Here is a 14,313-nt window from a genome sequence, read left to right as displayed (position 1 = left end):
AAAATAAAAATCACTCTATAAAATATCTCCGTTACAACGTGCAACAAAGACTATTGATTAAAATATTTAGACTAGAAATAAACACATTTTCAAAATAATTATTTGTTATGAATAATATAAAAAAAATTAATAACCGTTCACCTAATGAGCTAAAGGGCATTACTTACCGCACGAGTAGGTTAGCGTTCTTTGTCCTATCAAACCGATATTTTCTTCCCACCGTGAATCGAACCCACACATAATTTCTACGCTCACGCGTTAGTTATTTTACCAAGGATATATTCAAACAATTAACTTGTTGACACTGAATTTAAATCAATGTTTATTGTGGTCCTTCGAGGAAGGACTGTGTTTTCGCTTTCACAAAAATAGACTGATAATTACGTAATATTATGGATAAACTTATCAACAATATTAATATTCATTCGTTAAGTAGGTATATAGGTCAATAATGGCATATTTTTTAGTTTTTAGATTAACTATCGTTTCACTGTGGTAAGCCTATCACTCTCTAGTCTTCTAATAATCTCTAAAGAGAAAAATCAAAGCTTAAAATCTCTCCGTTGCGACGTGAAAGAAAGGCAAACAAATAGTTCCTATCAACCACTTTTACATTTATAATGTTACCAAGAATATGATTAGGTACATATATTATATTTAAATATACTTACATGTTGATGTACAACAGTTCAAAAATATTGCTCATACCAAATATATTATGGGGAAACTCAAGTTACCTTTTCCAAGCACTTCCAAATACTTTTGTCACAATTACCTACTCTATATTTCCTACGAAATACAAAACAAAACAAAAAGTAACAATTCTATCACACCTCGCAACAAAATTGCTAAAATACGAGGAATACGGAAAAACCCGTGTAAGAGCAACACAAATATAATTTAATAGAAAATCGTTATGCCTACTCGAAACCACTTTTACCGAAGGTTACCTTGTAGCAGTTTTATTTCCAGTGTGGGAGAGTGATGGCGCTATACGACGTATATAGCGCTGTCCTTTTTCCACACTGGAAATAATACTGCTTTAAGACGTCATGGGGGCAGATCCTTTCAAGCGTGCTGAATGAGATCTTATTCGCGCCACTTACGATGTTTTCAATAAAATACGATGTAAGCAATGTTTTTTTTTTAACAGCAGTAGAAATAAATAATTATTGATGAATTTCCGATAGTCATAATTAAAAAAAAATTCTTTGATAACTTTAAAATATCAATCCACTTCTTAATTTTCGAGAGTTTAAAGAAAATTAATTATAAGCTATAATATTATATAGGTAACTAGCGGTCCGCCCCGGCTTCGCCCGTGGTACATGTTTACGTTTTCTCTACATAAGAACCATCCTCGTACTTCAAGGAATATAATAAAAAAAGAATTATCGAAATCGGTTCAGCCGTTCTCGAGTTATGCGCTTACCAACACATTTTGCGATTCATTTTTATTAATATTATATAGGTAACTAGCGGTCCGCCCCGGCTTCGCCCGTGGTACATGTTTACGTTTTCTCTACATAAGAACCATCCTCGTACTTCAAGGAATATAATAAAAAAAGAATTATCGAAATCGGTTCAGCCGTTCTCGAGTTATGCGCTTACCAACACATTTTGCGATTCATTTTTATATATAAGATAGTCAACTACAAAAATCCGACATATTTATTTATTCAACTACACTTTTTTAGTAACGCTTTGTCACATAGGCATTCAAATCGCTATTTATTTGTTAATTCGAAATATCTTACTATATTACTTTCTCTATTCGTCTATATGAATTGTTTTATCTCTTTAGAAATTTTTATTGAGCCAAATCTTACAATACACCTCAATTGTCTCGAATTGTGTGATATATTATGTTTAATATATTATTATGTATATATAGTAATTAAGACATGTAGAATGCCTATTCAATTATACGAGTATCTATATCCAGATGAGTAACAAAATTAAACCACATTTAATATTGAAGCTATTTTAAGTGTTCTGAATATAAATGTTACAGCTAATATACTTTATCAGGCGTTTAATAAAGAGCCTAATGATTTTATTACTTTAATTAAACTATCAAGTTTCTTTAGATGTTTACTAAATGCACAATTTTTTTTTTCTACCTGTATTAATTATACTGAAACTGTAATATTATACTGTTCTTCTATTATCTGTTCATTCGGTGTTAAACATATTATAATGTCTACACATAATCAGGAATATGTATGGCTATTAATTAAACTAATCAAAAAAATAATATACTAGAGGTCCGCCCCGGCTTCGCCCGTGGTACATATTTCGCAATAAAAGGTAGCCTATGTCCTTTCTCGGGTACCAAAATATCTCCATACCAAATTTCATGCAAATTGGTTCAGTAGTTTAGGCGTGATTGAGTAACAGACAGACAGACAGAGTTACTTTCGCATTTATAATATTAGTATGGATTATTATTCCATCCAATATCCAAAAAACTTTAATCCTGAAAAAAAACCCTATAAGACTCTATAATGAAGAGATTTATAGCACTCGCATTGTACAATACAATACAATACAAAATTCTTTATTTAACACACACATACAGAAGAAAAGAAAAGAAAAGAAAAAAAAACATATAAGACAGATACAACATGTTAAATAGGCGGCCTTATCGCTTTCAAGCGATCTCTGCCAGGCAACCTTTGGATAGGATTAGTTTTAAGAAATCGAATGAGATAGGTGGTGTTTTAATTAAATACAATTAAAAAGAAAACAGACTAAAAATAAAAAAAAAATATATATTTATACAGGTATAAATACTGATATTAATACATTATATTATATACATACATATATTAATACAAAAATATAGACTATAATACACATACTTACATACATGCAAATATATAAATATATATACATAAGTAAATAAATAAATATATATATATATATATATATATATATATATATATATATATATATATATATATATATATATATATATATATATATATATTTAAATATATATCTAAATATATGTCAAATATTATAGCTGATTAAAGAAATGGTCAAATATGAGTTTTTTAAATATGTTTAGTGATTGAGCGCGTCTTATGCTTATTGGAAGAGCATTCCACAAGAGTATAGCTTGCACATGAAACGAGTTATGGTAAAATTTGGTCTTGTGAGGTGGAATTTTTAAAAGTAAATTTTCAGAGCAGCGCAGATTAAAGTCGGTGCTCTCTCGAAATTGGAATTTTTCCTTTAGGTAGCCAGGAGTTTTAGGATTAAACAGGACACGGTATAGGAGTTGGAGAAGGTGGGTATTTCGACGCTGACGTATTGGTAGCCACTTGAGCTTTGTCCTGTATTGCGAGACGTGGTCATACTTGCGCAAGCCAAAAATGAAGCGTATGCAAACATTTTGGAGTCGCTCAAGTTTGTCCAACTGGATTTCGGTCAGGTCGGGATAACAGACATCGGCATAATCGAGGATGGGAAGGAGGAGGGATTGTGCAAGAGAAGTTCTGGTTGAGATGGGCAAGAAGTTGCGAATTCTCATGAGTGAATGCGATGAGGCAAAGATTTTCTTGTTGAGCTCATTTATTTGCGGTTGCCAAGATAGTGTTCGGTCAATGGTGACGCCTAAGCTTTTAATGCTATCACTGAATGGGATTATGGTACCGTCCACAGTAATAGGGGGTAAACTAGACCAGCCTACCCTTGATATGAATGAAGAGCTGCCGATAATAATAGTTTTGGTCTTAGTAGGGTTTACTACCAAGCCATGAGATCTACTCCAATTCATGATCAAGGACAGGTCGTTATTTGTTGTTGCTATGGCAGACGGTAAATTTTCGAACGTGGACATTGTGTAGATCTGGAGATCATCTGCATACATGTGAGAGAAGGAAGTAAGCGAAAGAGAGATAGAGTTGATAAATATAGAGAAGAGAAGAGGAGAGAGGACGCCACCTTGAGGAACGCCAGCAGTGATGTCAGACCAGCTAGAAAATACGTTGTCAATTTTAATCCTTTGCTGGCGTCCCAACAAGTAACTTTTGAACCATACAATCACCGATGGAGATATATTAATTGAGCGTAGCAGTCCCAATAGGATGTCAAAATCTACGGTATTGAAAGCATTACTGAAGTCCAGTAACGTGAGAATGGTGAGCTGCTTATCATCCAATGCTGACCGTATATCGTCGGTGATCTTGGTGAGAGCAGTAGCCGTACTATGTCCGGGACGGAAGCCGGATTGGAAGGTATTTAGGATATTGTTTTTATTAAGGAAATAGCTTAACTGTTCATGAACTAACCGTTCGAGGACTTTGGATAGGAACGGAAGGATGGAGATAGGACGATAGTCGGAAAAGGAAGTAGGGTTTGGCTTTTTCGGCAATGGAACGACATGGGCGTCCTTCCAGGCATTAGGAAATATTCCGTTGCTGATGGAGGAGTTGAATATGTGGGTTATGACGGGAGCAAGGATATCTAGGATAGGAAGGATCATATTACGACCGATGCTATCACTACCGACGGCTTTGGATGCAATCGATGATATGCTCTTCTTAATACCACATACGGTGAATTGTTTGAAAGTGAACGGTTGATATTGAGGAGTCGGACAAGATGAAAGATTTTTCAATGTGCGTGACTTAAGTTCTGGATTAAATACAAGAGAATTATGGGTAAAGTGGTTGTTCATTAGATCAATGTTAGTGTTAGGAGGGAGAGAAAGTTGCTGCTGTTTGCCAACTCCTAAGGACTTAAGAAATTTCCAGATCTTAGCTGGGTCGCCGTTCTCGACCGAATTGGAAACGTGGCGTCGCTGAGCATCTCTACACAAAGTATTGCAGTGATTCCGTATCCTATTGTATTTCTCCCTGTTAGCCGGTGAGTTGTTCGATTTCAATTTGGATTTCGCCCTATTTTTTGAGTTAATAGCCGCCTTGATTTCTTTAGTCAACCATGGTGCCGGTAGTTGTTTAATTCTTACAGGTTTAATAGGAGCATGAATATCATATAATTGCGTAAGTAACGAATTAAACACAGTGACCATATCATTGACGTCACTTGCACCATACACCTGCCCCCAGTCCAGCTTTTCAGCGTCATCCGCCAGACGATTCAAGTCCATATCACCAAAACTTCTCTGCATGAGGATTTGGGGTTTTGGTTTAGGGGATCGCAACTTGTAGGAAAGGAAAAGGAGGTCATGGTAAGAGAAAGCCTCGGCTGGTAACTGCCCGTGCTTGCCCACAAGATCAGTATTAGAAACAAGGATAAGGTCTAAAAGTGATGGAGAACAGTTTGGGAAGAAATGAGTAGGGTTGAGTGGAAGAACATGTAGATTGAACGAGTCAGCAGTAGAGAGTAGTCTTTTGGAACGAACATCATCCTTGAGCAAGCAAGTATTGAAGTCGCCCATAAGAACAATATGATTGTACGATGGTACATATTTCTCTAAAAGCTGATCGAAGGAGGAAAAATAGTCTACGTGACAGGAAGGACTGTAAAGGACACCGAGGAGCAATTTGGTATGGGATAGGGAAATCTCGATAAGGAGGTGCTCTGCCGCATCGGAGGGAGGTGGTTGGGACGAGCAGTTAAGAATGGAGAATGGAATATGAGATCGAAGGTAAATAGCAACCCCACCGCCTGTCCTACCGATGCGATCATTGCGAAGGAGTCGAAAACCAGGAATGGAGTAACAGGAGGAGGGAAGGGAAGGCTTAAGCCAGGATTCGGAGACAAGGATAGCATGGATATTATTATTGGATTCAAAAGACATAAGAAAATCGGGATAGTGCGCTGGAATGCTCTGCGCATTTACGTGAACGACGTTAAAGTTTTTTGGGCAGTCAGAGAAGTTACTTAAAAGTGTGGATTGAAGAGGAAGTGTAGAGCTATAGTAGCTATCTTCACTGCTGACAGTATTGTCAGATGAAGATATAAAAGAATGAAAGCTATCGTCATTTGACATAATTGTTAATAAAATATAGATATATATTTATATAAAAATAAATAAATAAATAAACAAAAAAATATTATAAATTTATACAAATAACCAAAAAAAAATATTTAAAAATATGTATACCGGCATAACCTCTACCCAAAAGTTACCTTACGTACAAGATTTCGGTAATTTACGGAGTTATATAAATAAGTACACAACACATTTCAACGGCCAAAAAACTAGTATTCAAACATGAAATAGACAACATCACAATCTTTGTGATGGCAATTGCAACATTTGACATGTGACAAATGTCAACTGAATTATGAGGGTTTAACTTATAGTAAACAATATATACAAGTACACTTACATTATTATTTAATAAACAAGTCACATAAAACTTAAAAGTTAACTGAGAATCGACATACCTAATAGAAAAAGTAAAGTTATAAAGTGATAATCGATATAATCTGAAACGGCGCAGGCGCTTCAAGTTGTATATATTAATAAAGTAGTAACAAGCTGAGGGAAAAGTTGAAAACAAATTAGGATACATTACTAAGTACTTACATCTATATATATATATAACCACAAAAATAAGTATAGGGAATAAAAGAAAGAATAGTCTAGATAACAAGAAAGTTATAACATATAAGGGAAAAGGATTCTTACTACTTCTTGACTACTCTTCTTGATCTTGAAGCGAATTTACTGTCCTTCAAGGAAGTAGCTGGATTTGGTGCTGATGGGACCTTGCCTGTAGGCTGTTGTTGTACTGCTGCAGCATTGCTTGTACACCCCGATATGTCATCCAAGTCAGAAATTGCAGTTATATGGTGGCGAGTACCATCTGGTCCGAGCAAGAAGATATTGCCATCACGGGTCCAGCACTTTTCAACGCCAAACCTCTTGCGAGCAGCCACAAATACTGCATGTCTTTGCTTAGTCAAGAATTCTGAGAGTGTGGTACCGGAACCTTTTAATTCTTTTTTAGCTGACCAAACCTTGCGCTTAAGAGAGACATCATGAAATTCTACAACAATGGGACGGGGTTGATCACCTTTAGCACGGCCCATACGATGACATCTGCTAAAAGAATTGACTGAGATGTTAGGTATATTCATACTGTCTGTTAAGATACCGGCAACTGCAGTATTAACTCTCTCATTCTTCTCCTCCGTCACTCCATGAAACAGAAGAATTTTATTCCTGCTACGCATCTCCTGTTGATCTACGAGCTTACTCAGGAGGATAACCTCAGACTGTAGACACTGTAGTGATGTCAAGACAAATGTGCGAAAGACTGTAAAGTCAGACGCTAATTTAGAAGAGGGGCTACCCATTGGAGCTGTTGAAATTGTCTGGAGATCCTTTTGGAACTCATCCATTCTGTGGTTGAACACTTCAAACATCTGATCAATAGACTGTGTGATGGATTCCATATTAGTTTTAAAGCAGTGGCAGTGTAAATGTTGTTGTTGAGGTTATGTATATTTAACACTTTAGTTAACTACCAAGATATAAAGAAATGAGGATAGGACACAATAACTATTGGTTGAGGTATTTATAAACTCATAATATACTTAAAAAAAAATCACGTTTTAATAAATTTCTAGAATTAAATTAGAACAGCTGATTCAAACATATGTTAACTGTCACACACCTACCCTCGAAAAAACATTGTAGTTGTACACCTACCCTCGAAAAAACATTGTAGTTCCCGATAAGTGCAATTGCATTAATTTATTGACAAAAGCCTATTATTACAATGTATGGTATTACGTGTCTTGATATTTTTATCCGTATACAAAAACGTATTGACTTTATGATGTATATATGACACCGTAAGATTGTAAAAACCGTTAGATTATAAACTAACTCGCGAGATTGCAAATTGTCAAAAAATTTTGATGAGTGTTATTTTTTACAGTACGTTACGTCACAATTTTTTAACGATTATTATCTTGCGGGAATCTGTGGCGTGCGATTATTATTCTAAGAAGTGTTTACAATTTTACGGTGACATAATGCTTACGAAAGAGAGGAAAAGGGGCAGATACATACCTTTAATTATATTTTGTAGAACAAAACGCATAACCACATAGACATACAGTATAATCAAAGGACAGAAACATCAACACGCAAAAACTAAACAAATACACAAAACACAGAGAATACACTACTTTATTCTTACAACAGGTCTTGACTCTTTGAAAACACCGTTTGTGGACAGAAACAAAGAAATACAATAAAACTACTTTGACTGTAACTCAATGCAAGAGGTTTTCATGCTTGAATACTTTAAAAAGCGGTGTAAATCCACTATTCTAGCAATTAATTAAAAGAAGTTGGAATGGCTAGCATGTGGAGTCGGGATTGACTGAAAATCAGCGCTGACTTTCACAAGAATCAGCATTTGCAGTCTAATTACTTTTACCTTATATCTTTGATGAAAAACATTTCTATGCGATATAAAAAAAATAAAAATGTGTGCGTGTGAAGACACACGTAAGAAGTGAAACTTCTTTATGACCTTATTTTTCAAAAAATAATTTACTATATGCAACTTTACAGAAATACGTCAATCACGCGTGGTAGGGATAAAAACAAGATGGCGCGTAACGGAAAAATGTCACCCGTAACGAAAAAATGTTACACTAAATTTTTTTCCAACCCCGATAAAGAAGTTTCACTTCAAAAATATTTCTTCTATTTACTTGCTTATACAGAAAATCATATTATTAAAAAGATCGTTTTGTAACAACCGAAGTCAGGTTAACGAGATAGTTATTGCTATTGGTTGTTCATTATATTGACTAAGGTGTCTAGAGTGCCTAGCTTAAAAGCTTTCTAAGGCGTTACCGTACCTATATATTTTATGGGCGTGTAATAGAAATAATATAAATTGTGTTTTTACATTTAGAAACATAATGTTCTTGTTATTGTTAGATATTTTTATTACTGACTACGAATAGCTCACATTTTTATAGGTTAAATATATTTTATCTTGACAGGATATTTACCTTATATTTGCAAGAATGTGTAAAACGGCAGTTTTTCAACCAAATCCATAAAAAGTGTTGTAGTGTGTGTTATTATTCACAGTAATCAAATATCGTAAATTCAGCGGTTTGTAGCGCGGCGAATGACGACACTCCTGCGAGAGCCAGTCGTCTGCCACTCGCCTAACTAAGCTAACGTTAATAAAGTATAAATTTATAAATATAATAAAGTAGTTCAGAACATACAGTATTTAATTTGAAGACCCCAGCCTCTGTACACTAAAGTGTCTCCTAATCAGGATTTTTATTTCTTCCATGAGTACCTACACACATCTTATACTCGTATAATAAAGGCAAAGAAGGTCAAACATAAGGAAATATTGCAGGAACTTGATCAAAGATAAAATAGGACGTGGGTGTATTAAATTCATACTTTATGACCAAAAGGAACCCAGAACTGAGCACAAAATTAACTATGAAATGAAGGTCAGAATGGAGTGTTCCTTATTAAAGTTAAATGAATAATATAATTGATTCGATTTATGAAGTGGGTAGTTAAGCTTTTATAAAAGAGTGTTCGATTCTAATTACCTACTTTGCTATCTAGTGTTTGGTTGTTCGAGAATATTTCTATTAATAAAATGAATCAAGGTTAGTGACATCACGTTTTAACCAAAGAATGATTGAACGAATTTTAACTATTTTTAGTTTTTAGATTTGAATAATTACTGTTAAAAAATAAAAATAAAACTAACTAAAACAGTTAGCTGTTGAACAAAGCCTTGAACAAAGCTATTTATCCGTCTTAGAATGGTGATATGAATGATGATGATAGGCTATTAATATGCCTAAAAAAATTTGCCTTCCTCGATAAATGGTTCCTGTGATTAGCGTCAGGCAAACAAACAAACTCCTCAGCTTAATAATATTAGTATAGTTTATAACGTAAATCAATTGTTAAACAATTGGAATCCTTTCAATATACTAAGGCTGCGCTTCCATCATAGATGTGCGAGGATACGTAGCGAGGGATGTGTTTTTAAAGAACCTACAGTCGCTTCAATACGCTAAATGAAGCAAATGCGCCCTTATCCATTCAAAACTTGTGCACTACATGTGCATCTACTAGACCAATTCATTTAACATAAACTACACGTCCCCAGCATTCATTAAAACTTATAGCGGTAAGTGAATAAGCAGTCAGCTTATTTCTAAGTTGCACTGATCTTGCTGGTTCGTACATGACTCGGAGATCACGTTCACACCTCATCTGTTATTCTGCCGCTTATTTGTGACACACTGCTCTAGGAATGGAGAGCTTTTTGAATGGGAATAGGGCGGTAAATGATAGAAGATTTTTGAAAATTGTATTGGAATGGTGGTGAAAACGTAACCTTCGCTATGTCTGTAAATTTGTCGCGTTAATTTTCTTTTGAATGACTATCTAATTATTATTTTTTTTAATTTTACTACCAATTTTGTTTTGTGCCTTAGTTCGCTTTGAACAGTAACAGCATTTGGGAATAATGCTTGTCATAATATATGACATATAAAACTATGTTAGCCTATGTGAATAATTTTTTAAGCATGAAAACTATGTCAATTATACAATAAATATCAGAAATTATACGACTCATTGTTATCACACCCGATTCTAAAAAAACTCATCCATCGTATACCTTTATTTCTATTCCTCTGCTTCAGTAAACTTACTGAAATCGGTATTAGTAAATTTAAAAATTAGTATTCTGCTTTCCCGCCGCTAGAACCGTGTGTCCCCGTAATGGCAGAAAGTTGGCGAGCCGGTGACATATTTCATTGCTACACTCCAGTTAAAACATGAGTGTACGAAATTTCATGGAACGACGTTTGCATAAAAGATATTTGAGTGCTTTGAATTCGGCCATGCGCCGCTTTTTATATCTACAGTCTGTGGACACGCTTTTGATAAATGCTTGTTGATCGTCTAGTCAAAATATTGCAGCTTAAGCTTTCGTTTCGTGAATGGCCAGTTTGTCTAATGAATTGTGTGTTTGTTTGTTTTGTGTTAATGAAAAGAGATAATTAATAAATTTATTTGCGGAATCAGGCTATGAAATACGCGTCAATATAAGTGAAACTTACTGGATATACAGTACAACATAACAACAAATCTTAACAATAATTTAAGCATTGCTACTCAAAACTCAAACTCAAAACGTTAAACGTTTTTGAAGCACTTTAGAATCATTATATTAATAGTAATATAATTTAATATAAATGGTACAATGGTATTATAGACTATTTACCACCTGTTCTGAAAGAAGTTTCTACAGAGAAGTGACGGCAGGAATCCCTATAGTTTCTCTTTACAAATCAAATCATTTTTCACACAAATTATGTTACAGGATATGGATAAACCACATGGGGAAGGTAAATAGAGATCGTATTTGAAATAATATATATTAATTTATCACGTCACGCAGTAATATACTGTTAAATGTTTCCATTATATGATAGCAATTTCCTCAATGTTGGTCATAATTGAGTAACCGAGAGATCCTTCATATTATTTTATTTTATAGATGTAAACATACAATATTGTACATTTACCTGATTATACTTTGAATGAGCACACAGTTCCATTCAATACATGCACTGCAATCCATACTAATATTATAAATGCGAAAGTAACTCTGTCTGTCTGTCTGTTACTCAATCACGCCTTAACTACTGAACCAATTTGCATGAAATTTGGTATAGAGATATTTTGATACCCGAGAAAGGACATAGGCTACTTTTTACCCGGGGAAATAGAATAGGTTTTATCCCGGAAATCCCACGGGAACCGGAACTATGCGGGTTTTTCTTTGACTGCGCGGGCGAAGCTGCGGGTGGAAAGCTAGTACATTATAATAATTTAACAGCCACATTATCATCAGAAAAAGAGCGTGTGTGCCGAGTACACGTGTCAGAAGTGAAACTTCTTTGGCAAGATTCAAAGATACCAAAATCGTCGCCTTACTCTATCTTATCTGACGTGACGGTATTGCCATGACGCGACCTTGAAATTTTACTCTCAACGCGCCGCAAAAGTTTCACTTCATAAAGAAAATAAAAGGGAAATAAACATTTACCATGTTTTGCTTATAAGCGATCTCTACCAGGCAGTAGGTATGTGAATTGAGTTAAGTGAATATGAAAGTGAGTATTTTTAAGTTGGTCAATACATACCCAATACCCATTGCCTGGTAGAACCGTGATAAGATTGTGAAGTTTGGAGTTAGAATTTGTACGCAAAAACTCATTTATCTTGAATTTGTATCAGAATTTGCTCTTATATTGAAAGTCTCAACTATAAAGTTTAACCTTATATTTGTTTGACGTTCCCCGCTTCTATACAAAGATAGATATACTTACACTTATTATTATGTTGTATGCATGTGTGTGTATTATAATTCTGTATATTTGAGTGTGCGTGTATGTGTAATATAGACTTTGTAGATAACCTAAAATTGCTTGACCTTAATGAACGACGTTCCATTCGAAGAATAGGAATATAATCTGCGTATGTGTGAGTGACACACACATGTCCACCATGAAAGCTATATCCTGAAACCGAATGTTAGGATTAAGACGACCTAAATATCTCAAATCATTATGGTTAAGTGCCCATTGAGATCCGGGCAAGATTTAAACATTTTACATTCCAGGCGTTTTCCAAAGTCCTCCTGTGATGGGACCATTTCGAATTTATATTTACTCAAACTCAAACTCAAACTCAAACTCAAACTGAGTGAGTGAGTGAGTGAGTTTGAGTTTGAGTTTGAGTTTGAATTTATATTTAATGGCCTTTACTAATTTACTCACTATTTTGGGAATGAGGATGAGGAATTTTTCGTTGATTTTGTTTAATTATAAGCGAAGGTAGGTAAGTGGGATATTTTTAAGCTTAATCTATACTAATATTATAGAGCTGAAGAGTTTGTTTGTTTGTTTGAACGCGCTAATCTCGGGAACTACTGGTCCGATTTGAAAAATTCTTTCGGTGTTAGATAGCCCATTTATCGAGGAAGGTTATAGGCTATATATCATCACGCTTTGACCAACAGGGGAGGAGCCACGGGGGTGAAACCGCGCGGAGCAGCTAGTTAAATATGAAATGCAAATTGAGAAGTTAGAGGCTTTGGAAAATCGATCAAAAAGTAGTAAATAATCGGTGATAGAATTCCAACTTACTTAGTCTTCACAAGGTTTTCATGTTTTATGATTTACTTTTTGTATATTATAATATCCAAATGCTTGTCATAATAATATGGAAATTTTATTCTAATAAAACGAGATAAAATTCTAACTTTAGAGATAAGAAAGGGCTTATTAAACAGAAAATAGTTTTCAAAATAAAAGAGCAACATGATTTATTACATTTATATATTGTGTTACCAAGTTAATTACTAAATTTCAGTAGTTCAATGATTAATTTCACACTGACAATTGTTCGTTGGATACCTCCATCATCTTAGGATAGTATCATGTTTACCAAATAATATCACATTGCAAGACTGACATTGAAATCAACACCTAACACTTGATACTCTTCAAGGTTGTCAATATATTGTTCATATGATATTATCATGTATTATATTGTAACACTAGCTGTGCTCCGCGGTTTTACCCGAAGTACTCCGCTCCTGTTGGTCTTAGCGAGATGATATAATATAACCTATAGCTTTCCTCTTAGATCATTAAGGCTTTCCTCGATAATGGGCTATCTAACACATTTTTCAAATCGGACCAGTAGTTTCCGAGATTAGCGCGTTCAAACAAACAAACAAACTCTTCAGCTTTATGATATTAGTATGTATAGAGTTCATATAATATTATCATGTATTATATTGAAAAATCGATAAATTGCATTGTAAATGTAAGCTCTTGTCTCTTTAATTAATGGATTGATTGTAGCGGCATGCTGTGATATATGAGGGTAGATCGATTTCAGAATTTCGATTGGTTAGCAGATCGGTGAAGTCACCTATATTGACTTACCTGTTCACATCTGCTTGCCAAGTAGCCATACACAACAATGAGTAGTCATTCCTACCCAGGCTTTTGTGTGTTAAAAACAGCAGTTGAAATAAAAATTCATTTGGTTATCAAAAGAATTAAAATGATGAAAGAATCGAATATAGTTAATTAAATATAAACATTAAACATCCATTAGTCAAGTGATCATGGGCGCTGTTCATCAATTATATTTGATAAAAATAGTCTCATCTAGTTATCAGATTGGAGAAGATCGATCTCCCACAGGCTTCTAGACCATTCAAGCAAGCAAACACTCCATCTTAATATCTATATATATTATAATACTAGCTGTGCCCGCGACTTCGTCCA

The 14,313-nt window shown here is 34.5% G+C and overlaps 1 protein-coding gene across 1 annotated transcript in view; it reads right to left on the bottom strand.

The window, feature by feature from the left end:
• The window catches only part of LOC149477055 (uncharacterized), a 306,353-nt gene that overhangs the window by 145,613 nt on the left and 146,427 nt on the right, over positions 1 to 14,313 (bottom strand). The gene's annotated exons all lie outside the window — the stretch shown is intronic.

Source organism: Colias philodice, chromosome 26 (assembly GCF_061535455.1).
Source record: "Colias philodice isolate Cphi_HAF_F1 chromosome 26, ilColPhil1 Martin Lab GWU primary, whole genome shotgun sequence".
NCBI classification, from domain to species: Eukaryota; Metazoa; Arthropoda; class Insecta; order Lepidoptera; family Pieridae; genus Colias; species Colias philodice.
This window is presented reverse-complemented; position numbering and strand designations above follow the sequence as displayed.